The 25,959-nt window shown below is 55.8% G+C and overlaps 1 protein-coding gene and 1 non-coding gene across 2 annotated transcripts in view; both read right to left on the reverse strand.

Annotated features, from left to right (window-relative positions):
* ITGA11 (integrin subunit alpha 11) overlaps nucleotides 1-25,959 on the reverse strand; it is a 110,388-nt gene that overhangs the window by 62,104 nt on the left and 22,325 nt on the right. The window lies entirely within an intron of this gene.
* Nucleotides 6,712-6,815, reverse strand: LOC129402605 (small nucleolar RNA U13). Its single transcript, XR_008628723.1, has one exon. It is a non-coding gene; the product is annotated as a small nucleolar RNA U13 (small nucleolar RNA).

Genomic DNA, 25,959 nt, shown 5'->3' on the forward strand with positions numbered 1-25,959 from the left:
GCAGGCACTGCTGCCGGACGTCGCAGATATGAGCAATGGTTACTTTTTTCTTTTTCTAAATGGTGTAAGCCTGTTTGAGTTTTAGATATCTTTAACTATAAACAATGTGCTTGAGCAATTAAAAGTACATAGTGGGGCTGGAGTGATAGCACAGAGGGTAGGGCATTTGCCTTGCATGCGGTCAACCCGGGTTCGATTTCCCAACATCCCATATGGTCCCCTGAGCACCGCCAGGGGTAATTCCTGAGTGCAGAGCCAGGAGTAACCCCTGTGCATCGCCAGGTGTGACCCAAAAAGATAAAAGAAAAAAAAGTAAGTAGTTAAAGTTACCCTTATAAACTCTGTATAGACGGGGCCTACTATGCAGTCTGGTTCAGTGAGAGGGGAGCTGAGTCGTGTCCCCGGTCACGCTCCATCTGGGGCAGGTCCTTCCTGCGCGATGCTGGGCAGACTCACGGGCATCGAACACACGATTTCCCTCTGACGTTTCAAGTAAAGGCACTCATGCTGTGCCCTGGCCAAGCTCGTGGGAACAGACGTGCTCCTGTTCCATGCATGCCGACTCCAGCAGCCCGGCGGGCAGGGAGCCTGCACGCAGAGGCCCCGGGAACCTGGGGAGGTGCCTCGGTGTTGTCAGTGTGGAGGAGACGCGGGGGGTCTCGCTCAGCCTCGGTCTTGGAGAAGCAGAGCAGGGCAGTGCTGAGGCAGAACGTGGGCACGTGGGTGCTGACTCCCTTGCAGTGCTCTGTGAGAGTGGTGCTGCTCAGCCCTGCACCGGTCATGTCGGGACAGGTGTGGGCAGCTGCGCGTGCCAGCATCGGGCGGAGTGGAGGCCACGGGCACAGAAGCCCAGACCTAGGTGCTTCCCAGGGGAGCCCGAGGGCAGGCGTGTGCTCCTCAGCCCAGCCTCCCAGCACCTGCCACAGCGGCTGCAGCCCCGGGAAACGCTCCTCGCGAGGCGGAGACGGTGGATTCTTCCCCTGGGCTCCCCACGCAGTACTCAGGGGCTCTGGTGCTGCTCCTGGTTGTGCTTTGCCAGGTGGTCTGCAGGGCTCAGAGCCCGGGATGATGACATGCTAGAGGGGGACCCCCTGGCTACTGCTTGGGGGTCACAGGGGCAACTCCCTGCAGGTGCTCGGGGAGCTAGGTGAGGCCAGGGGCCAGAATGGGGGCCTTGCACTCACAAAGCATGAGCCCCAACCCCTCCTGCTGCCGCCCTGCCCCTGTGACCTTATACTCTCAACAGATCACTTTGGGTGCCTTGAGCAGGATGTCCTTCAGCACCAGGACTCCATGTCCAGTGCTCTCTCTATCATTGTGAAACGCCCCCACGCCCCCCGGGTCCTCTGGCCCCCCTTCTCCCCTCCCTGCCTCCTGGGCTTCCCTCCTCCATGCTCCCCGTCCCCGCCCCACCCCTCCGGCCGCAGACCTGGCTGCATTCTCTCTGGGCACCTTTTCCTTTCCTGAGGCCTGAGGAGGACCCGGCCCTGGAGCACCGCAGGATGAGGGAGCCGGCAAAGGAGAATCAGCTCCAGCCGCGAGGCTTTTCTCTCGCTCCCTCTGCGTGGAAAATGTGATCGCCTCCAGCCCGCGAGAGTGGAGGCTAATGCGTTCAAGATGGGCCTGGAAGTGCTGAGCACAGCAAAGCCGGCCGTGCAGGGCGGGGGCGGGGCGCCCTAGCCGGGGCCAGGGCAGGGACAGAGCCCGAGGGAGCTGCCCACAGGCCTTCCAGGGCTGCGGGAGGGGCTCTGGGACCCCAGGAAGGTGAGGGCCCTCCACTAGACAGCTGCTCCCCGCCCTGCCTCACCCCTCCCCATGCCGCCACAAGCGAGAACCCTTTGTGCACTAGCGGGACGTTTGCCTCGATGGTTCATGCCATGAGCCACTTGGGCTGGGCCTGATATTTGCTCAGTCGTGATTCTGTAGGCTGCTGGTTTGGGGCAGGGGGCACACATTGCAGTGCTCAGGGGCCTGGTGTCTGCTCCTGGTGGTGTCAGGGACCACTGGATGGAACCCGGGCCTCCCTGGGCAAACCGTGTGCTCCAGGCCAAATGTCTGACAAGGCCGCAGGTCCAACGTTATTTATTCTGGAGGCGTCTGGAGGTGGTTTTGGGTGTGACTGACTCGGAAGAGGGCAGACTGGGTCTCACTGACTGTTCTCCCCAGTGTGGCAGGCTTTGACCAATCACTCGAAGGACCGACTAGCCCTAAAAGGTAATTCTGCTGAGGGACAGAGACTTCGACTCGAGAGCCCCGGGAACTGGACTCAGGGACAGCAGAAATGTCCCCTCTTCCAGGCAGGAGCGGCATGATGCCTGCCAGCACCTTGGGCTTCGGACTCGTCCTGGGGTGCTTCACCTTGCCAGCAGCCAGGATCTCAGAGTCAGCCCCTGCAGCTGGTCTCCGTCTGCACAGACTCTAGGTGAGTATAAGATGGCATGTAGGATGGAGCACACGCTTCTTTATTTTGGTTTGTTATGCTTTGGACCACACCTGGAGGATCTCAGGCTTACTCCTGGTTCTGTGCTCAGGGATCACTACTGGCGGTGCTCGGGGGGGGGGGGGCCCAAACCTGGGATGCCCACGTGCAAGGCAAGTGCCCTTCCAGCTGGACCATCTCTCTGGCCTCTAGATATTTCTTTCGTCCAGCTGCTCTTGATGCCCGTAGGACACTAACTTAGTGACTATGGCCTGTTAGTCTATTATTTATGGTTGCTGATCACTCCTGCTCTCACATATTCATGGACTTCCCCAAATGCACTGCACGGGGCTGCTTCTAGCCAGAGGACTCTGTAAAGAAAGAGGAATCTTTGCATTCTTCCCTTTTGCTTTTTTTTTGTTTTGTTTTTGGGCCACACCTGGCTGTGCATAGGACTTATTCCCAGTTCTTCACTCAGGGATCACTCCTGGTGGGACTCAGGAGACCACAGGGGGTGTTGGAGATCAAGCCGGGATTGGCCACATGCAAGGCCAGCACTTAACCTTCTTGGGTGCTCTCTGACCCCACTTTTTTGGTTTCTGTGTTTGGACCACACCCAGTGGTGCTCAGGATTTACTCCCGACTTTGTGCTCAGGGATCACTCCTGGAGGAGCCAGGAGGACTGTGTGAGGTGTTGGAGATTATGCCCAGGTCAGCTGCCAGACAGTTGCTGTACTCCTGCACTCTGGCTCCAGATCTCACTTCTAATTACTTTTTTAAGAATTATTCTGAGACCGGGCCAGCAACACCGGGGAGTCGGATGGAGGAGGTACAGCCAGCATGCCTTCTCCAGATGGAGCCCCAGAGACACTGAGCAACTACTAACATGGCTCTGGGATGTGGGATTGGGACAACTCCGAACCGCGCGGCCGCATACAATCTATTGATGCCATCCAACATGTCTGACTGTTGGAGGAAAACCTCCAAATAATGATCGTGAGATTCCTGTTGAAAATTGAACATAATCAAAGTAAGGAAAGAGTAAAATGAAAAATTGTCTGCTACACAGGCAGAGTGGGAGTGGGAGGGGGGTATGCGGGGTTTGGTGGTAGATCAAATACGAAAACTTTGTAACTGTATCTCACAGTGATTCAATAAAAAAATAAAGTTAAAAAATTATTCTGGGGTTGGAGGGGCTGGAGTGATAGCACAGCGGGGAGGGTGTTTGCCTTGCACGCAGCCAACCTGGGTTCGATTCCCAGCATCCCATATGGTCCCCTGAGCACTGCCAGGAGTGATTCCTGAGTGCAGAGCCAGGAGTAACCCCTGTGCATCACCGGGTGTGACCCAAAAAGCAAAAAAAAAAAAGAATTATTTTACTTTTATTAAGACACTATGACTTATAAAATGTTCATAATGAGCTTTTTCAGGAATACCCTGTCTAGCACTAATCCTACCACCAATGTCCCCAGGTTCCCTCCCACCCTCATCCCCTTAGGAGCCACATAACACACGTATTTCATATCACTTACTATAACAAAACTTAAAGCAATGGCAAACAGAATTATTCAAAAGTAAATCAATAAAAGTCCATTTGTAGGGGTATTCTCTGCCCGAATCCCCCTGTCTCCGACAAATCAGCAGTCACACCCATAAACCACCTCTGGCTGGTACCAGATAATCTCATCATTGACCACCACCCAGATCCCATGTCCTTCTCTCCCAGAAGGGAGCATAACATGACATTGCTATAACCATGCTGCCGGACCCCGCGCCAGGCTGTTTCACGCTGGGTGCCCCAGAGGGGTTCTGGTGAGAGCACTCCCCACCCTAAGGAATCCAGCCCCAGCAGCCGGAAACCTCCAGAACTCAACTGCCACCACACTCATGGCCGCTTTCCACATGTTTGGGCCAAGTCTCATCCATGAGTGAACCTCTTTCTGGACTGCGTGGCCGCATTTGCAGCCACATGACACCTCATACCACACACCCGACCCATACTCCAAGAGTACCGCACCGCCCCTTTGGTGGAGTTCAAAGTAGGAGGCAACCAATCTTAGAGGGAAATATATTTTTTTACAGATATGTGTATAAAAGCACACAAAGCTCAACCTCTAACAACATGTTAGTGATCTCTTATAGAAGGGCTTAATGGGGGCTGGAGCGATAGCACAGCGGGTAGGGCGTTTGCCTTGCACACGGCCAACTCAGGTTCGATTCCCCGCATCCAATATAGTCCCCTGAGCACCGCCAGGGGTAATTCCTGAGTGCAGAGCCAGGAGTGACCCCTTTGCATTGCTGGGTGTGACCCAAAAAGCCAAAAAAAAATAAAGGGCTTAATGGACCTTGGGTGAAATACAACAATCTTTACCCTCTTTCCTCAAAGGAAACTTTTTTGTAACATTTTCAGTGTTTTTTTTCATAACAAACAATATAAAACATTATTTTGATTCTGCTCTGGGGCAGGGATTGAGATTTGGGATGGAAACACCCAAAATATAGCGGTGGGAAGGTGTAATGGTGGTGGGATTGGTGTTTGAATATTAAATGTAATGAAATATTGTGGACTACGTTATAAAATAAAAGCATTACAAAAAAGTCCATTTGTAATGATTAATTCCTATGATTTTAACATACGTAAATAAAGAAATTCAAATCCTTTAATACAAATTGTATACTACCTATTCTCATTTATGGAAATGTTTTTTTTTCTTTTTGGGTCACATACGGCTATGCACAAAGATTACTCCTAGCTCTGCACTCAGGAATTACTCCTGCTGGTGCTCAGGGGACCATATGGGATGCTGGGAATCGAACCCGGGTAGCCGCATGCAAGGCAAACGCCCTACCTGCTGTGCTATCACTCCAGCCATGTAAATAAAGTTTTTTTTTTAAATTTATTTATTTTTAATTAGAGAATCACCGTGAGGGTACAGTTACAGATTTATACACTTTTGTGCTTATACTTCCCTCATACAAAGTTCGGGAACCCATCCCTTCACCAGTGCCCATTCTCCACCACCCGTAAACCCAGTGTCCCTCCCACCCTCCCCAATCCCATCTCCCCCCCACCCCACCCTGCCACTGTGGCAAGGCATTCCCTTCTGTTTTCTCTCTCTAATTAGCTGTTGTGGTTTGCAATAAAGGTGTTGAGTGGCCGCTGTGCTCAGTCTCTAGCCCTCATTCAGCCCGCAACTCCCTTCCCCCAACCATGTAAATAAAGTTTTAACCCTAGCACCTAAAATAAAAATATCTGAATGTAGAAAAACTGATCTGACATAGAGTTATACAGATGAGATGTTGATTCATTCTTAAAGTGTATAAGGTCCCCCAGCTATCAGGTGCAAACATGCCTCCTTACTCTAGCAGAGGGTGGCCACATGTGCCATGAGTGAGGCATGCCCAGTGCTAGTGCTGGCAACTGTGTCCTGTCACTTAAGGAATTTTTAAAGTGGCAAAACTTGTTTCAAGGCTCTGAATTCCCTAAGCTGTTGCCTGTCCACGAAGCTCCGTGTCGCCCCTTTAAATCTGAAGGATAGCTTCTGGTGAGGTGTCTGTTGCCCTGAGCTTTGTACTATGTCTCTGGGTTCCTTCCTGGCCCAGGGAGCCTCATTTGCTAGATCTGCTGTGAGTCTTATGGGCTTCCCTTTGCAAGTTCCTTTTTTTTATCTTGCTGCTTTCAGTATTCTGTCTCTGTGGTTTTGTCACAGAGCACTGTGTGTCTTGGAGTTTTCCTAGCTGAGTTATTTTCACTGGGACCTTTTGGGCTTCTTGGATCTTGGCTCCTGAATTGTTTATCTCTGGGAAATTCTTATTTATGATTTATTTAACTATTATTTTGTCATCGAATTTGCCTTCTTGTTCTTCAGGGACTCTGATAATTCTTATATTGTTCCTCTTGAACACATCCCACAGTTCTCTGGGATGCTGTCCATTTCTTTTCAGACTATTTTCTACCTTCTGCTGTTTCCTGGCAGTTTCTTCCTTCTCATCTTAGAGCTCCTGATCTTTTGCTCAGCTCCTGTTATTCTGCTGTTCAGAGCTTCTGCTGAGGTGTTTTTTCCCACGTCAGGGCTGGAGCTATAGCATAGCGGGTAGGGTGCTTGCCTTGCATGCGGCCGACCCGGGTTTGATTCCTCCGCCCCTCTCAGAGAGCCTGACAAGCTACTGAGAGTATCTCGCCTGCATGGCTGAGCCTGGCAAAACCAGTAACGACAAGTCTCACAATGGAGACGTTACTGGTGCCTGCTCGAGCAAATTGATAAATAATGGGATGACAGTGACAGTGACAGTGACAGGTGGATGATGTGCCGAGTGCGTAACAAGATCTAAGGGAGGCACATGTCACACAAACGTGTGAGCGCCCAGTCATCCTGCTTATGAGGCGGAAAAGAATCCCTACTGAGTTTTCAATAGCACCGAGCATGTTCTTCATTTCTGACTGAAGTAGTTTTTTCCTTCCGACTCTCATACTTTCTCGCGCTTGACTGACTCCCTGTGCTACCGTTTCTTTGAACTCATTGAACATCCTCATCAGAATGTCACTAAAGGTCCTGTCTGAGGATTTGCTGGTGTTGTTTGTGTATTGGTGGTACTGCTTTCACTCACGGAGCTTTTGTGGGCTTCTACGTGTTTCCCCTACTTGTTTCTTGGTGCTCCATCGTGCTGCAGGTGAGTGTTTGCAGTTACCCCCTGGGAGAAGCTGAGGGATTGGGCTGTTCTGTTCTGTCTCTTCTGCTGTTATCATCCCGTGGCAGGAGAGACAGCTGCGGGCAGGTTGAACTCTGCTGAGCAGATGAGGTTTCGAGCTTCAGGAGCGGTGGTGTGGCCCTTCACACAGTACAGGCCAGGTGTGGACTAAGCTGGAGGGAGGGGCTACTGGTCCCCAGGACGCCAGCCTGAGGCAGGTCCCTCGGGGCAGCCTCCGTGGCACAGGCCAGACGTGGAGGTTCCTGCACTTCCAATGATTTTTTCATGTATGTGCTGAGAACAGAATCCACAGCCTTGCTTGCTCACACGTGTCACATCCCACTTAACATTGTTAAAAACATTTTCTGTATTTGTTTTGTTGCTGGACTGGAGCGACAGCACAGTGGGTAGCGCTTTCGCCTTGCATGCGGCCGACCCAGTTTGATTCCTCCGCCCCTCTCGGAGAGCCCGGCAAGCTACTGAGAGTATCCCGCCCGCACGGCAGAGCCTGGCAAGCTTCCCGTGGCGTATTCAATATGCCAAAACCAGTAACAACAAGTCTCACAATGGAGACGTTACTGGTGCCCAGTCTAGCAAATCAATGAACAATGGAACTAGAGCGGGACAGTGCTACAGTTTTGTTGCTGAGGTACCAGACTGTGACAAGGCGGAAATGCTATTTTGTTACAAAATGCTATTTTGTAACTGTGGAACAACTGCAGGGAATCCTTCACTGCGTCTGGAGAACTTGCTCCACCCAGACCTGCTGCTTGTGGCCGGCTCAGCAATCAGGACACAGCGCTGCAACGCCACCTCCGCCGAGGTCTTTGCTGCCATCGGTCACTCCCGTGTCCCACCTCCCCATGCTGTTCAGAGCACAGGCACGGGCTCTCACGGCAGCCTTGCCACCCAAGAGAGCTGCACTGCCAGGACCTCGGGCCCATGGCTCTGCTCTGCAGTGCCAACACCCAGGACAGGGCTGGTCGCGGGGCAGGTCCCTGATAAGACCCAGCAATTCCGCTCCTTGGCATCGACCCGAGGGCCCCACAGCTCTACCCGGAAAAGCCGTCTTCTCTCCCACGCTCATGGCAGCACTATCCACAACAGCCAAACTCTGGAAACAACCCGAGCGCCTGAGAACAGACGACTGGATAAAGAAGCTGTGGCACATTCACGCAGGGACTGCTGCTCGACCGCAAGAAGAGATAATCGTGCGACTTGCTGCTATGTGTTTGAGCACGGAGAGCACTGTACTAAGATGAGTCATCAGGAGAGAGTCAGACACAGAATGAGCTCGCTCCTATCTGGGGTGTAAAGAAACGTAGTAAGGAAACAACTGCCCAAAGGGTCCCCAGGGACTGGTTTTAGTAGTAGGCTTATCTGCAGGGGATTGGAGGGAGGGAGGCACAGTGGGGGCCGGGGGGCACCGGGACAGTGCTGGCAGGAAGCTGCCGCTTGGGGCAGGTGCGCTGCTATGATGCTTTCTTCAAGAAACCCTGCTGGTAATAAACGTAAATATAGATTTACACTAGTGTAAATCACTGTGCCTAAAATTCAAAACATATTAAGAGGAAAAATACTATTTTCTTTTTGTTTGTTTTTATGTTTTGGGCCACACTCAATGATACTCACGAATCACTCCTGCCAGTGCTCGGGGGTCCATATACGATGCTGGGGATTGAACCCTGGTCAGCCACATGCAAGGGAAAGGCCTTCCCCACTGTACTAACTCTCCACCACACCCCCATTCGATTACCCCTCTTTGGGGTCTTTCTTTTTTTTTTCCCTTTTTGCTTTTTGGGTCACGCCCAGTGATGCACAGGGGTTACTTCTGGGTCTGCACTCAGGAATTATCCCTGGCGGTGCTCAGGGGACAATATGGGATGCTGGGATTTGATCCCAGGTCGGCCCCGTGCAAGGCAAACGCCCTACCCACTGTACTATTGCTCCAGCCCCTCTTTGGGGTCTTTCTAAGTGGGCTGAGGGCAGAAACCTAGAGATTAGTCCCTGGTATGCCCCCGGAACACTCCCAGGAGTGACCTCCAAGGACAGAGCCACGAGTGACCCCTGAGCACCGTCAGATGTGGCCCCCAGATAAATAAGCCTATTTTCACTGACATAAAAGTTACTCATTTAGTCAAAAAATATTTGCTGCTTTGGCCTGGCGCTTGTCACGCAGAGGGCCTAAGGACACTCCCCGCCCTGCTGTCGCGTGCCTGCAGACCCTTGACCGCCTCACAGTGCTACCGCAGGTCAGCGGTTCCAGACTTCACTGAGCTAAAATGGGGCCCACGCAGCAGCACCAGAGGCCCCGCAGAACCCTCCAGACTCGGGGACACAGGCGGATCCTGCTCCCTCTGCCGGGAGCACTGTGGCCAGCAGCATCAGACAGGAAGTGCCGGTGCCCCCGGCCTCTGACTGTCCAGGGCAGGGACTCCAAGGGGTGAGCAGGTTCCCCCGAGGGCCTGACCCTGACCTGTAGCCGAGGAGTGGCCCCTGGCCTGGCAGGTTCTGACGGCTGAGCGGGGCACGGACAGACAGAGCCTGGGGGTCCAGGCTGAGCCCCTCAGTGGCTGTGTGGGGCTGGAGCGGGGGTGGAGAGTGGACCGAGGGCAGAGCCCCGGCTGCCTCCATGACTCAGCGGCTCAGGACCCGGGTAGGGCCTGGTCTCGCGGGATCCAAGAGCCTCACCCACTTTTCTACACGGGCCGGATGGTGGCACCGTTCTCTGTGTCTCCTCTCCCAGGGACGGATCTTGGCGTGTCTGCGGTTCTTTGTTCTGGGATCTCCCAGCTGGGCTGGCAGCTTAGGGCGTGGGGACAGGGAGATGGTGCTGGGCCCCGAACCCTGCCTGGCTCCCGAATTCCTGCTCTCTCACTTCCCTCCCTCTCTCCCTCCCTCCCTCCCTCTCTCAGTCTCTGTCTCTCTCTCCTTCTCTGTCTCTGCCTCTCCAGCCCTTGGGTTTTTCTTTTTTTTTTTGCTTTTGGGTCACACCCGGCGATGCACAGGGGTTGCTCCTGGCTCTGCACTCAGGAATTACTCCAGGCGGTGCTCAGGGGACCATGTGGGATGCTGGGAATCGAACCTGGGCTGGCCGAGTGCAAGGCAAACGCCCTACATGCTGTGCTTTTGCTCCAGCCCCGCCCTTGAGATTTTTCTGTTCCTTTTGGGTTCTGGGTCATGCCTGGTGGGCTCGGGGGAACATACGTGGAGCTGGGCTCTAACTGTGTCAGCCAGGTGGGCACCTCACCTGCTGTACTCTCGCTCCAGGGACTCAATTGTTTTCCCCCCGATTGAGGAATTTGCAGGTGCTTTAAAAATCTCATCTGACGAGGGGTTGGAGCAACTACCAATCTCAAGTACAGCAGGAAGGGCGCTTGTCTTGAGTATGGCCGACCCGCGTTCAGTGCCCAGCATCCCCTCTTGTCCCCAGAGCCCCTGCATGAGTGATTCCCTAGTCAGAGCCAGGAGCGAGCCCTGAGCGTCGCCGGATGTGGTTCCCCCACAACAACGAAATAAAGTCAGTAAAGTGTGTAACGAACTACATCTGCTAGGAAAAAATCTCACACATGAGCCAACAATCCCGAAGGTCTTGGCGCACGGCTGCTGGGCAGGGCCGTGCAGGTGTGGGTGGGGGCCTGCTGGCCCTGCCCTGGGCACCGTGCCCTGGCCAAGCACGGCAGCTGTTTCCACTGCGGCCTCTGCTCCGTTCCTGGAGCTTCCGAGTCCATGCCAGCCTCCCTCCAGACGCTCCCTCAAAGGTGTCACTGCTTAGATCAGTGGGACAGGGAGGGACGGCCGCCACAGAGGACACTTGTGACCGTCCTGAACGTGCATTGCGCCAAAGGGCACACGCTGGCCACTTTGGTTTCTCCCCATCAGCTCTCACAGGGCTCTCTGTCTGGTCTCGCTGCACCCGGCGCGCTCCTTCCTCTTCTGCTTCTTCTTGCCTCTTCTATCTGGGTAGCTCCCCTCACCCCAAACTAGCAGACTGACTCCATTTTATCTGCCCTGTGGTTCCTCTTCCTCCAGGAAGCCTTCCTTGATGTCACAGGTCTCTCAGTGCCTGGGATACTTTGTACTTGCCTATTTTCCCTCTCTGTCTGAGAACTTGGCTTGAGGTAGCGGAGGAATACTTCGGTTCACCTGTAAGTCTCCTCGGAGGACCTTCGGGGTGATCTCAGAGGGGAGCAGAGCAGCGCCCACCCAAACAAAGCTGTGCCAGCCGCTCCCATACACCAAAGCCGCCACCGAGGCCCGGCCAGACCCCACCCCCTCAGGCCTGAGTGCCACAGAGAACCGGATCTGCCCAAAACTCCAGGCACTCGGGTCTTTGAGGCTGAAAGCTCCAGGCCTTGCCAGAGCTGGGGTGGGGGAACCCCCTTCCCCTCCTGGTACTCCCAGAAGCCCCAGATGCCATGCCCATTACACAGTTTGCTGCCCAGTTTACACACGCCTCAGAGACCCGGGCCCTATGGAGACAGGATGAGAACACTATTCGGGTCTCCCAAAGAGGAGTCGAAAGAGCTATGCTTGCAGTATCACGTCTCACTCAAGTGAGAGAAGGAATCCGGAGTTCTGACCTCCATTGACAGTCAAGAATCAGGGACGCTTATATGCAAATTTCAAGTGGATCAACATGGAAAGTATCATGTTGAGTGAAATGAGTCAGAAAGAAAGATACAGACATAGAAAGATCGCACTCATCTGTGGAATATAAAGTCGCAGAATGAGACACTAACACCCAAGAGTAGTAGAGATAAGGACCAGGAGGTCTGCCCCACAGCTTGGAAACTGGCCTCACATGCTGGGGGAAAAAGCAGCTGAGATAGAGAAGGGAACACCTAGTAGAGAATGTTGGGAGGACCCACTCGGGTTGAAAGCTGCGTGCCAAAAGTAGACTGTAGACTGAACATGATGGCCACTCAATACCTCTATTGCAAACTACAACATCCAACAGGAGAGAGAACAAAAGGGAATGCCCTGCTGCAGGGGCAGGGTGGGGTGATGGGTGTTGGGGTGGGAGTGGTGGGAGGGATGCTGGGAACATTGATGGAGGAGAATGGGCACTGGTGGAGGGACGTAAACGAAATGCAAACATGAAAGTTCAATAAGTTTGTAACTGTACCTCATGGTGATTCACTAATAAAAATTAAAAGAAAAATAAAAGATCAGGGACACTGTCTCATTTGCCAAGGTGTCGAAAATCAGATGGGCCGGACACGTAATGCGATTTAGAGGTGACCGCTGGACTAGAGCCGTTACCGGCTGGATTCCACGGGACATCAAAAGAACACCTGGTTGCTCACCTAGGAGACAGTCGGACTTCTTTGTTAAGACCCTGAACGAACGGTTTGGTGCTCTTCGTGTTCCCGGATCGAGCAGATACCGTTGGCTACACTAGCACGTGACAGGGATGAATGGAGACGTTGCTGGTGCCTACTTGAGCAAATGGATGGATAATGGGATGACAAGTGACAAGTGACAAGTGATTACTGCCCAGCTAACTGCCCAGTTCAGTATTCTGGATTTTCATCTCCAAGCTCCCCAGCACTGACTCCTCGCAGGAGCACAGCAGAGGGGGTGGGTATGATGCAGCAGCCGACAGTCTGGACTGACAAAAACACCAACACAGAAGGCTTAGCTTCAGCACCAGCCTAGGAAACCCTCAGTCGCGGACCCCCTAGAGAGATAAAACAATTTTCACTAATTTTCTTCCACTGAGATATTTTTGACCATTCTGTGAGTCACTTAGGGGAAACAAGCAATATGAGACAAATGACTGTGTTCCTGCTACAGGGTCCAGCTCGAGGGGGCGGGGTTAGGGAAGTGGAAACAATGGTGGAGTGAAGGTAACAGTGATAGTGAGGTGGGGGCTGGAATATTGAATGCCTCTAACAAACCCTCACGAAAAGCTTTGTAAACCATGGTGTTTAAATAAAGTCAGAAAAAAAATCTCCCCCATGTTGGCCGAGGTACTCAGAACACCCAGTTAAGATTGAATAAGTATTGAATGAATAAACGACAGAGAAATGGAGGCGGTAACTCATTTTGTAATGACACAATGGGTCTTCCCTCTCATTTAGGCCACACCCAGCAGTTCTCAGGGCTTACTCCTGACTCTGTGCCAGGGAGCACTCCCGGTGGGCTCGGGGGACCATATGGGGTGCCAGGGATGGAACCCGGTGGGTCACATGCAAGACAAGTGCCCTCCCCGCTGGGGTCTTACTCCAGCCCCCTCCCACTGACTCCTTTTTTTTGGGGGGGGTCACACCCATCGATGCACAGGGGTCACTCCTGGCTCATGCACTCAGGAATTACTCCTGGTGGTGCTCGGGGGACCATATGGGATGCTGGGAATCAAACCTGGGTCGGCCGCGTGCAAGGCAAATGCCCTCCCCACTGTGCTATCACTACAGCCCCCCTCCCCCTGACTCTTGCTGCAGCTGAGAGCAGAGCTGGGTGGCGTTCTTGGAGCTGGAGTTTGCTGACTGACCACCAGCCTTGAGGTGGTCTGGGCAGGCCGCTCTCCTCAGCGAGGGGAGACTGTCACCGTGTCACCGTGCCCAGCCGAGAGGCAGAGAGCAGCTCGATTCTCCTCACTATTCCAAGTCACACTTGGAGTTTTGTTCTGTTTTCTCCCCGTCCTGCCCTCCCAGTCTTACAAATCTTTCCTCTGAAAACAAAACAGAAGCACATGGCCGTCTGCTGAGGTGACTCAGTGGAATGGCAAATCCCGAGCACTGCCCCCAGAGCCGGCTGCCAGTGCTCCCTGGGCCCGCGTGGCATGGGGGTTCTGTCAGTAGGGGTCATGGCCCAGGCTGTGCTGCTGAGGTGTGGGGCAGTGAGGGTTGGGGCAGGGGTTTCCCTCTGGCTGTAGGAGAGAGACCCCGACGCCCTGCAGGGGGCGGCCCAGCACCCCTCACCCCCATCCTTACGCCCAGGGGCTCCTGCACAGGCTCAGACCTTGTGAGAAAGCAGAGAAAGGCCCAAGGCAAAGACGCTTCCTTTCTTCCGGTTCTGAGCTTGTAACATTTGCCACCTACTTCCTGCTGGCCACGGTGACCATGCCTCAATTTCCCCTCTGTACAAGGACATACCGGGACTGGCCCAGCTTAGAGAGCTCGTTCCCAAGACCGGTGGGCACTGGCCAGGGGGCACTCAGGGGCGAGTGAGGCCGAGTCGGGGTCAGGCTGGTGGGAACCAGCTCTCGAGGATGCGCAAGGACGGATGCGGTGGGGGGCGGGAGCCTGGGCCCTGGGCTGGCATGGCCTGGAGAGCCCCTCGGGGTGCAGAGACGCGGCCCAGTGGGGCCTGCCTGGGCCCCGGGGGCACGTCCACGCTGAAGCTGGTGGGGAGGGACCCCAGCGCAGCAGGCCCAGGTGCTCTCATGGGACCAGCTCCTGCCGTCCAGCCACCTGATGCTGCCCTAAGCCACTGCTGTGGACAGACAATGAGACACCACTAGGGGGCCAACAGACACGGCTCGTCCCCTGGCCAGGCTGCCCGCTGCCCTTCTTGCCTTCTCTGCTGACCACAGCCTTGGCTGCCCCGTCAAAGTGGACAGTGTGGGCGGGCCCTCCCAGCGATGGCCAGGGGACGAGTTCTAGTCCGTTCTGTGACTGCCCACTGACCCCTCTGCTTCCAGAGGCCGGCTGCAGCGAGGCCGGGCCGGGGTGCGGAGCGCGGGGCTCGCCGCCCTGGGGATCAGGGAACCTGGTTTCCGGCTTCGCGCACAGCCTGAGGGATTGCTGATCTTCCAGGGCCTCCTCCCCGGTCGGCGGGTCACTCTGTCCCGCAGCTAAGACGCCCTGGGTCCGTGCTCTCGGGTGCAGACTCACCCCCCACGGGCAGGGTGGGGAAGCACGCGGAGAGGGGGCAGGGTGCCTGACGGGGAAACAGGAGGGCACCTGCCCGCAGCCACGGAGGTGGGGCCCCGAGACTGCAGGGGACAAGGACTCTGCTGCCAGGACGGGGGAGTGACCTTCACTGCGTGCTCACAACCTGGTGTGTGACCACGGGAGTGAGTGACAGCAGCAGCAGCAGCGGAGGGGGAGGGGAGACTCGGAGCGGGTAGTGGCGTGAGGGCTGGGAGGGCAGCTGTGGGCTGCCTGGGTGCGTGTCTGTCTGCTCGCCAAGCCTGTCCTGTGAGTGAGCAGACGGTGACACTCGGCCAGGCAGGAATACTGGAGGGCTGATGAATCGGGCGCTGTGGCGGGAACTTCCTCGGACACTGATGCGCTCAGCCTCGCTCTGAGAGGCTGCAGGCCTGCCCAGCCCCCAGCTATACTGGCGTGCTCTGGGCGCCCCCCTGGCAGGGCTCGGAGACCACACCTGGGGATGGGGATGGACCAGGGCTTGCCCTAGCAGGCAGTGCCCAGCCCCTGCGCCGAGAGTCTGGCCCAGGCCATATATCTTCGGGAAGTGAGGCCGCTGCCTGCTGTGCAGTGACCCCCCTATGCAGTGACCCCACGAGGCTGTGCAGTGACCCCCTGGATGATGCGGGCCAGCGAGGTCCTGTCTCGTACGTAGGAGCCGCTGCCTAGAGGCCCCTTTACAAGAAGCAAGTTCAGGTTTGGGTTCCTGAACTCCAGCCGGGCCAGGCCCAGACTTCTAGAACCGTCCACGCCCCGTCAGCAAGGCTGGAGGGTTAGCATGTGAGTCCCTGGGGAAGAGCCCCCCCGCCTCCCCGCCTGTGGGTGGGAGTGATGCCGGGCCCAGGGAAGGGACAGGGCGCACAGAGGCAGCCTTGGCTCCCCCCGGCAGCCCCGAGTTACCCCCCGGGAACGTCTGACTCCGCAAAACCCTTCGAAGCGTTTTCCGTCTGGCTCGGAGCTCAGAGGGAGTTTCCTCCTTGCGGCACGGGGGAGGCTTTTCTTCACAGAAGACTCTAATTTGGAGAAGCCAGGAAGAAGGACGGGCCAGGCAGACACACGGGGTCTGTCAGGAGAGGTTTGGGCAAGGTGCCCTCTGGTTACAGAGCAGGGCCAGAGCGACAGCACAGCCGCAGGGAGCTTGCCTTGTACTGGGGCGACCCGAGTGTGATCCCGCGCACCCCAGATGATCCCCCAGCACCACCAGGAGTGATTCCTGCGTGCAGAGCCAGGAGGCAGCCCTGAGCACCACTGGGTGTGGTCCCAAACCCCAAACAAACACGCCACAGAAACGTCGACTCAGGAAATAGGAGAGGCTGAGGGGCCCAGGCCACGGCCCGCCGCCTGAGGGGCGTCAGAGGGGCCCCCAACCTGTGCAAGGAGCCGCTGCCCAGAGGCCTCTACAACAGGAAGATCCAGCACATGCCCCCGGACTCCTGCTGAGTCAGGCCCAGGCTTCGAGAACCATCCGTGCCCTCTGCTGCACGCCCATACCCAGCTCTGAAACGTACAGACCAACTTAGACAATCAAAGGTGCTGGCCTGGCCCCTCCACCTTACGACCCCCTGCCCCTCCCCCGTTTCCCACTTGGCCATGACGCTCCCAAGCCTCTGTGTTCTGGGTTCCAGATGCTTCATCACGGCGGCACAAGGACAAAATGCCTCGAGAGGGAAACTGGAGGACGTTGAGGCGGAGGGGAAAGGAGAGGAGCCCTCCCGAGGGCTGCTGGGCTCGAGTCCCGGCCAGTTAGAAGGAAGCACCCGACCCAGGCCTGGAGAAAAGGGTTCCCTGTGGGGTGACGGGTCCCCGTGAAGACGCGTGGGACCCCTGGTCTCTGGCTGCACGTGAGCCTGCGTCTGTCCACTTCCTTGTGCCCATGGAAGCCAGTCCTTGCTTGTGGCCTGAGTAGCACAGTTTGGGGGGCTGGGTCGTGATGGGGGTCCCGGGGTAGCCGTACGCCCCCCGCCCCCAGGGTGAGGATAACCGCAGATATGGGCCAGGCCCAGGGAAATCCTCCGGCCGGATGACGCGGCCTGTGCTCTCTCTCTTTCCGGCGGAGGGCCTCCCCTTCCCTGCACGGGGCTGACGGAGGCCCACGGGGTCGCTGCGTGCACAGGCGGGCGGAGGGGGACCCACAGACTGCTGGGGAGGTGAGGGACAGCGGGCAGGGGACGCGGACGCTGAGCTGGCAGGTGCGTCTGGCTTTCTGAGCTGCCCAAATTCAGTTTAGTTTCCTTTCTGGAGGCTGGTAGCCGGGAGGAGCCCTTCAGCGTTCCCACGGCGGAGGGCGAGCGTCTGACCCCGAAAGCACGCAATGGTAGGCCGAGCTCTGAGGGCCCGATGCAGGGGGCCTGGGTCTCGGAACACACGCTTCAGAGAGAGAGAAGGGAGGGAAGGAAGAGAGAAGGGCATGAATGAAAGGAAGGGAAAAGGGGAAAGAGAGAAAGGAAGGACGGAAGGAAGGAAGGAAGGGAGGAAGGAAGGAAGGAAGGAAGGAAGGGAGGAAGGAAGGAAGGAAGGAAGGAAGGAAGGAGGGAAGGAAGGAAGGAACGAAATAAGGAAGGAAGGAAGGGAGGGAGGGAGGGAGTAAGGAAGGAAGGAAGGAAGGAAGGAGGGAGGGAGGGAAGGAAGGAAGGAATGAAATAAGGAAGGAAGGGAGGGAGGGAGGGAGTAAGGAAGGAAGGAAGGAAGGAAGGAGGGAGGGAGGGAGGGAGGGAGGGAGGAAGGAAGGGAGGGAGGGAGTAAGGAAGGAAGGAAGGAGGGAGGAAGGAAGGAAGGAAACGGAGAAAGGAAGACGAGAAAGACAGGAAGGAGGAGAAGCAGGGCAGGGCAGAGGCGGGGAGGGTGCCGTGTCGGGGCGGGGGGGCTCTCCCTTGCCGCTCTTGCAGCTGCTGCGTGTTTTGTGGGGGCTCGAAGGTGCCCCCGTGCCGGTGCTCGCCCTGGCCTGGCCCCAGCCCAGCCTCCGCGGCCCCGCTCGCCGTGTGCAGCCCGCCAGGCTTAGCCGCAGCCCCCGGGCAGCCGTGCCCACAGCTGCGCCTGCCGCTTCGCCCTCCCGCTCTGTGATTTGGGGGTTTTCGTTCCGTCCTGGGCTCTGCTCGGCTGCGGGTTTATCCCTTCCCCGAGTGAGTCACGGCGGCGGCTTCCATCTGTTCCCAGGGAAAATAGCAGAGGGCATGTCGGAGCTGTGGTCGGAGCCTGCTGGGGCCCAGACTGGGGGGCGGGGGGCTCCGGGTGAGGGGCCGAGGCTGCCAGCGGCCTGGCAAGGGCCCCGAGGAGCCCCGGCACTCGGCTCCTGCCCGGACAAGGTGTCTGGCCCTTTCCGTGAGGCCCTCCTCGGGGAGAGGCTGGCAGGGCCCCTGCGTGGACTCCCGTGTCTTCCTCGCAGAAGCCTCTGGAGCTGGTGTCCCTGTGTCGTCTGCATGTGGAGACGGGGCCTTGGAGGAGAGGGTGGGGTGTGCTTGTGCCCTGTGGCACGGAGAGTGGCAGAGCAGAGACAGGGCGCGCGAGGCTCTGGGGACTCGCCTGAGGCTGGGGCCAGTCTGGGGACTCGCCTGAGGCTGGGGCCAGTCTGAGCAGCAGCTCTGCGCCCACCACTTAGAGGCCGGGGACTCTGGTACCTGCACTGCAAGGAGTGGGGGAAGGAAAGGACAGAGAGAAAGATAGATAGATAGATAGAGAGAGAGAGAGAGAGAGAGAGAAGAGGGGGGAAGAGGAGAGAGAGGAAGACAGAGAGAGGGAGACAGAGAGAGGGAAGATAGAAGAGAGAGAGGAGAGAGAGAAGAGAAGAGGGGGGAAGAGGAGAGAGAGGGAGAGGTAGAGAGAGAGGGAGAGAGAGTAAGAGAAGGAGAGAGGAAAGATAGAAGAGAGAGAGGAGAGAGAGAAGAGGGGGAAGAGGAGAGAGAGGAAGAGAGGGAGAGAGAGAGGGAGACAGAAAGAGAGAGGGAAGATAGAAGAGAGAGAGGAGACAGAGGGAGAGAGGGAGAGAGAGAGAGAGAGGGAGGGAGAGAGGGAGAGAGAGTTTCTGCCGTGGGGGGGTGCGGGAGGGAAACTGGGGACACTGGTGGTGGGAAATGTGCGTGGAGAAGGGACGGGTGTTGAACACTGTCTGACTGAAACCCCATCACGAACAACTTTGTAACTGTGTATCTCACTGTGATTCGATTTAAAAAAATTAATTAATTAATTAATTAAAAAGAAGCCCAGAGAAAGAATGGGCTGAGGTGAGGCACGGGGCGGGCGGGGAGGCCCAGCTGAGCGCAGCAGCCCTGCCTGGGCTGAAGCCAGCCCCCTCGGACCCTCACTCCCTTCCGGACTGCGCTTCCCGCCAGCCCCACACTCAGCCCTGGGGAGTGGGGTGAGAGCGCAAAGGTAGTGCCCGGGGAGGCTGGTCTGTGAAGCCGCCGGCAGGGAGCTGATACCTCACTCGTCAGCGGTCAGCTCGGAGGCTGGGAGGCGGCGCCTGCAGCACCCAGGGTTGCCCTGGGCTCTAGCTGCAGCCCTGCAGGGCCTGGCGCCGCGTGCAGAGTCCTGAGGCCTCAGGCTGAACTAGAGGGCCGGCTGGCCGGGATCACTGAGAACTGTTTATAAGCACCCCGCACCGAGAAGAGCTAGTTTAAGTAGTTGTCGCTTAGTGATTTTATTTTTTTTTTATTTTGAGCCACATTCCACAGTGCTCAGGGGCTACTCCCAGCTTGGTGCTGAGGGTGACTCCTCCTGGCAGTGCTCAGGGTTGGGTGCTGGGGATGGAACCCAGGGCTCAGCCTTTTGCTTGTTTGGTGTGGGGGGGTCACACCTGCCTGTGCTCAGGGCTCACTCCTGGCTCTGTGCTCAGGGACCAGGCCTGGCAGGCTTGCTGGACCAAATGGGGCTCCAGGGACGGAACCCGGGCCACCCCGTGCAGGGTGGGCGCCTCCCCCGTCCCATCTCTGGTCCTCACATCCTTGCATTCTTTTAAACAGTCTTGTCACTTGCTAAGTAACACAATGACGCTGTTTTCTTGTAAAACCCACCAAGGAAGCCAGGCAAGTGAGAGACGAGTGATGCTGACCTGTGCTGGGTTCCTCCCTGCCGGAGACTCTCTTACTTGCCGGAAACCTCCCTCCCCTCCAACTCTGAGCCCGCAGCTCTGTTACCCCACACTTCCGTGCTGGGAAATACTGATGAGCCTGGGCAGCGTGGACACACCCAGGGACGCGCTGTCACCACCCTCACGTCACCCTGGGCCCCGGGACCCCGTCCCCGCCGTGACGCCTGCTGGCCCTGGGCAGGAGGCAGGGGTGGGGGCGGCGAGCAGGCGCTGGGCTCTCCCTCCCGGCCACTGTCCCGTGCCCTTCCTGCCCTGATAGCCTGAGCCTTGGGGAAGGTCCCCGCAAAGGACCTGCCAGGAGGGTCTTCTTCGCAGAGAAGACGAGGCAGGAAGTGACGGGTGGACAGGGTCGGGGCTGGGAGAGCGGTGTGGCTAGACAGACATGCGAACACAGGCTCGGCCACACTGCCAACGTCGCGTCTAACTGCCACCACTCTGTAAGTGCCTGTCGAGGGGGCAGCAGGGACCGTGGGGACACTGGTGGGGGGGGAGTTGACACTGGTAGTAGGATTGCTGTTGAATTATTACATGCTAAAACTCTGCTATTGATAATGTTACACATGTTATAAATCAAGATTCTTTCATTAAATAAAAATATATAAAAATCTACTTCCTGGCCACGTGTCTCTCCTGTGACCCAGAACTGAGGTGCTTTGGGCCACACAGGACCAGGGATCTGACCTCCTTCTCCATCCCCACTCCTGGGGTCTCTGCCCCTTCCTCCCACCTCACTACCTTCACCAGGTGGCTCTCTCCAGACCCCTGGGCAGCTGGGCAGTGGCTGTTCCCCCCCAGGGGCCACACCAGGCTCAGAGGGGAGAGGCCCTGATAGCTGTGTGCAGGCGCGGGACAGGGCCATCCGAGACCCCAGGGGGACAAGAGCAGGAGACGGGAGACAGGGTGGGAGGAGGAGAGGCAGGGGAGGAGGAGGGAGAAAATCCGAGACAGTGGGGCAGGGGGGCTCTGCTGTCCTCTGCATTTATCGCATTACCCGGAATTAGGGGTCTCTATTCCCGACTGACCCCTCACCCTGGCTCCCTGCCCCAGTTCTGTGAAAGGGCTGGCCTGGGAGGTTTGGGGACCCCCATTCCTGGCTCTGTCGGGCCGGCAGCCTGGCCCTGGGGGCTGGGGGAGGCCGGGCCACCTGCGGCGGGGGTCTGCTCTGCTCTGCATCTCTCTCCCCGCTGACATCCTTCCCCACGTGCTCCATTAACTTGCTGTCAGGGGGACAGGCCTGCAAACATCTGAACCCCTGACACAGCTCTGGTCCTAAAAGCCAGTGAGTCTCAGGTCAGGACTTGAGGCTCTACGGCAAAGCGTGAGGCCCCGAGTTCGATCCCCAGCACCACAGAGCACAACCGACCACACGACAAAGTCATGGTGTCCCAAAGGATCCTCTCCCAGAGGACTGGGGCCCTGAGGCTCCTGTCCCCAGAGGTGAGAGCTGTGAGGACGGAGCGGAAGACTGAGCCAGCTTGGGTACTTTACCCAGTACCTGGAGGCTTTGGCTCTGGGGGACCAAAGGCACAGAGGAGGTCCCTGCCAGTCCCACACGGGAGTCTGGGGGACGTCAGATGGTCTCCAGGACTGGCTGACTGACGGCTTCCATGGGTGAGCCAATGTTCTGAGGAATTTCTGTGATACTTGACAGGGCGGGTGGCAGAGCAGGGCCAGGAGCCCGGCAGGGACGCCTCTTCTGTCCTGTCCCCACGTGGCTGGGAGAGGGGCTGCCATGGCCCAGCTCAGGCTGTGGAAAGCTGGCCAAGGGGCCGAGGCGGGGTGAAAGGTCACCTGCCACGGGTCTGGGGTGGGCAGAGGTGAAGGTGAAGGAAACACGAGCCTCCCTCGAGCCTCCCTCATCTCCCAGAGGTTTATTCCAGGGTCCGGTGTCGTGGGTGCCCAGTAGGGGGACGGCTGGGGGGGGGTCTGTGTCCGGAGTGCTGGGGCCAGATTGTCTATGGGGTGCCCCCACAGGCTGTGCTGTGTGGAGGCCACAGTCACTCCAGGCTCAGAGTCCTGGTGTGTGCTGGGGCCCCGGGGATCCAACCCAGGGCCTGGCAGGACAAACCCGTGCTCAGCCCTCAGAGCCCTTCCCTGGCGCCGGGATCTGGGTGTCTGAGTGGGGTTGGGGTGAATGATGCCCTGGCCGTGCCCTCTGGCCTCGGTGGGGAAGGGGCGTCGAGTGCGTCTCGAGGCGTCCTCTCTGGCTCGGGAATGACGGGACTAGCCCAGACTTACCCCACCTCCGCGGCTGCCCTCTGCTGATGTTAGGGTTTTTTCTTAAATTTTTTCTTTTTGGGTCACACCTGACTATGCTCAGGGGTTACTCCTGGCTCTGCACTCAGGAATTACTCCTGGTGGTGCTCGGGGGGACCATATGAGATGCTGGGAATCGAACCGGGTTGGCCGCGTGCAAGGCAAACGCCCTGCCTTGCTGTGCTACCGCTCCAGCCCCCTTCTTTGGACTTCAAACGCTTGCTTTGTTCTTCCTTGGTGTGGGACTGAGTGGGACCACAGCAGGGGGTCAGCCAGTCAGTGTCCCCCAGATGTCGGCCCCTCCCAGGGCTCCATATCTGAATGCATCTGAATGCAACTCATTCACTCCTTGTCTGAATGACCATGACAGGCCTGGAGGGCCAGAGCAAACAGGAAGCGGGACCAGCAGTGGGGACCCAGCCAAGCTAGCAGAGGGGTTCCTTGCCCTGGGCGTGGTCTGGCATGACTGGAGGGACCCCTCCAACCGAAACCGAACAAACAAAAAGAACAAAGATGCACATAATCAATGCCAGGTCGCATTCGGCCTTGCATTGCTTTTTAATGATTCCAAGGAAATTTAGTTGTCCCTTCAGCTGGCCTGTGAGTTACTTGAGAGTGGAACCAGGCCTCTCTCAGGCCAGTATTTTGCAGAGCCTGGCAATATTTATGAACAGATACTTCATAAGCGCATATTGGTCAGAAGCAATGGCCTTGGGCGGCCACGGGGCTCTGTGGCCCTCCGAGAGAGGATGGATTCCGCACGCTCACAGCCGGCCTTCCTGGGAGAGGCTACACTCACCCTCCAGTCTTCCCAAGCGTGTCCTTTTGCACATTTCCAAGATGCCAGGGATTGGCAGAAGCTGTAAAAGGGAGAAGAAGGATTCCCATCCAGCGATGAGAAGGAAGGATGCCACAAGCTCCCCAGGGAAATGATATCTAAGTCCATTAGAGAATACGAGGGGAGACTTCAAATCCTAGCCCTGCACAACTGGGAATCTAGACTGTTTTCAGGCAGTCAGTGGCAAGCGCCAGGGCTCACCCCCTCTGTCCCAGGCCCCCTACCCCAGCCCCTCTGAGGGCACCAGCCTATGGAGCAAACAGGGTCGCCTTCTCAGTGTGGCACATTCCCGGTGCTACAGGCGACTGGGGCTGCAGCTGCCAGGTGGTTAGGACTTGGCAGGGGCAGGCCAGAAAAGAAAAAACCTGAGAACACAGCTGCAGGCGAGCCTCCATCCTTGACTGACTCCTACACTGGGCACATCACCCAAGGCTCTGGAAGAATTTATGAAAACACATCCTGGAAGCAGTGACTTTGGAGATGTGGGGTCCCTGCCGAGGTGGGATGGAGACTTTATTGAAGACTCAGGCCTTCAGCAGGAGTCCGGAATACCCCCGCTTTACAAGGGAAAACTTCACCCTCTAAGGGGTAAAGCTAGGTGATAATCCCCTCAGTGAGGTCCAAACCAAGCCATGGTCGAACCTGGGTGACTGGGGCCGGAGCGAAAGCACAGTGGGTAGGACACTTGTCGGGTTTGATCCCGACATCCCATACGGTCCCCTGAGCCCCACCGGGAGTGATCCCTGACCACAGAGCCAGGAGCAAGCCCTGAACATCGCTGGGTGTGGCTCCCCCAGAAAGAGATCTGGGAGATTTTCACCATATTTTACATGTTGATATAACAAAACATACTATTCTCTAAAGGAGGTTACCATGGTATGTGGCCCATAAGGCACGCCATTCATGACAAAAGATATGCAGTCGAATACTCTACTACTGAGCTATACCCCTCATGAATAAAACAAAATTAAATGAATAAAACAAAAAACTGCTACTCAAGCAAAGAACTGGGCAAAACAGACTAATGAGCCCCAGTAAAATGGAGTCTGGAGCGTCAGTGAGAAAACAGACACTGGAGTTAGTTCACAAGACTTCAGGGTTAGTAAACTTCAAACAAAATTAAGTAGAAGATGGATGAGTGGCAGAAAGATTATTTTAACAGAATCATAATCTTTAAAAAAAAAGTAAAATGAAAAATTGGGAATTCTAAAATAAAATATCTGTAATTAAGAATAGAATCAGGATATGCAAAGGTCAAGCGGCTGCTTTGCTTGGCATTTACTCTTGGCATCTAAGAGATGCCTCTAAGAAACGCTGACCACGGTGTATTATTGACCTAAAAGCCACTGTCCTGTAGACATAGAAAGATAGCGCTCATCTGTGGAATATAGAATAACAGAGCAGGAGATGAACACACAAAAATAGTAGAAATAAGTACCAGGAGGTTGGCTCCATGGCTTGGAAGCTGGCCTCACATTCTGGGGATAGGGCAGCTCAGACAGAGAAGGGAACACCAAGTAAAATGTGGTTGGAGGCCACGCGGGGAAGGGTGATGCATGCTGAATATAGACTAGAGACTGAACACAATGGCCACTCAACACCTTTATTGCAAACCACAACACCTAATTAGAGAGAGAGAACAAAAGGGAATACCCTGCCACAGTGGCAGGGTGGGGTGGGGGAGATGGGACTGGGGAGGGTGGGAGGGATGCTGGGTTTGTGGTGGAGAATGGGCACTGGTGAAGGGGTGGGTTCTCGAACTTTGTACGAGGGAAACATGAGCACGAAAATGTATAAATCTATAACTGTACCCTCACGGTGATTCACTAATTAAAAAATAAATAAATTAAAATAAATAAAAGCCACTGTCCTGTGAGAGGAGGAGCATACGCAGTCAAGCAAGCAGGTAAGGAGGGCTGGTCGTCTGAGTGACACCTTCTAGGACCCAGGCGGAGATGAAAAGGTCGTAAATCATAAGATACGATGGAAACAGAACAGAGAAGCTTTGGCTGACCCGTTGCCTGGGGGGTGAGGAGATGGAGGACACCCAGCACCCACCGGTAGGAGGTTGTATGAAACCCAGACAGGGAGCCCTAAACACAGAGACTCTGGCAACAAGTTGCTGAATATTGTGAAATTATACAGAGAAATAATGGACCTCCACTTTCTCACTGGGCATAGTAAGTCTGGTAGCTAGCGCCAAAAGGAAATAACCCGTCTTTTACAAAATAAATGTTTAGTGAGCACCTGCTATATGCCAAGCATTATACGGTGTGACAGAATTCCAAGTATTAGCTATCACAAAATATATGTCTTTGTTCTTTTGAGATTCGGAGATGCCACGAGTTATCCAATGCCTAAACTTTTATCTCTGTGGTTTTATCTGATAATAGTATTATAAAATCTAATCTTTAACACTGCAAAAGGTCATAGCTTTGAAGAGACAGAAAATACTAGTAATAAAATAATTGATATTGAATTGAACAGAAGTTAACTTTTATGCCTTGAGATAGCAGGCAAGTGACTAAGCCTCTTGGGTACCCTTATATTTTAAATATATATTCCATTTAATTAAAAATCTCGAGGGCCAGAGAGATAGTACAGTGCATAAGACGCTCTTGCCTTGGCACCCTCTGACCCAGATTAGATCCTCAGCAACCCCGATGGTCCCCCGAGGAGTCAGGAGTAAGCCTGGAACACAACCAGGGGGTGTGGCTCAAAAAAATTAAAAAGAGTATTTTGATTATCTATATTATAAAAGCCTTTTCTGCAGAGCAACTTGCCATGGGGTCACTGT

This window comes from Sorex araneus, chromosome 2 (genome assembly GCF_027595985.1).
Source record: "Sorex araneus isolate mSorAra2 chromosome 2, mSorAra2.pri, whole genome shotgun sequence".
NCBI classification, from domain to species: Eukaryota; Metazoa; Chordata; class Mammalia; order Eulipotyphla; family Soricidae; genus Sorex; species Sorex araneus.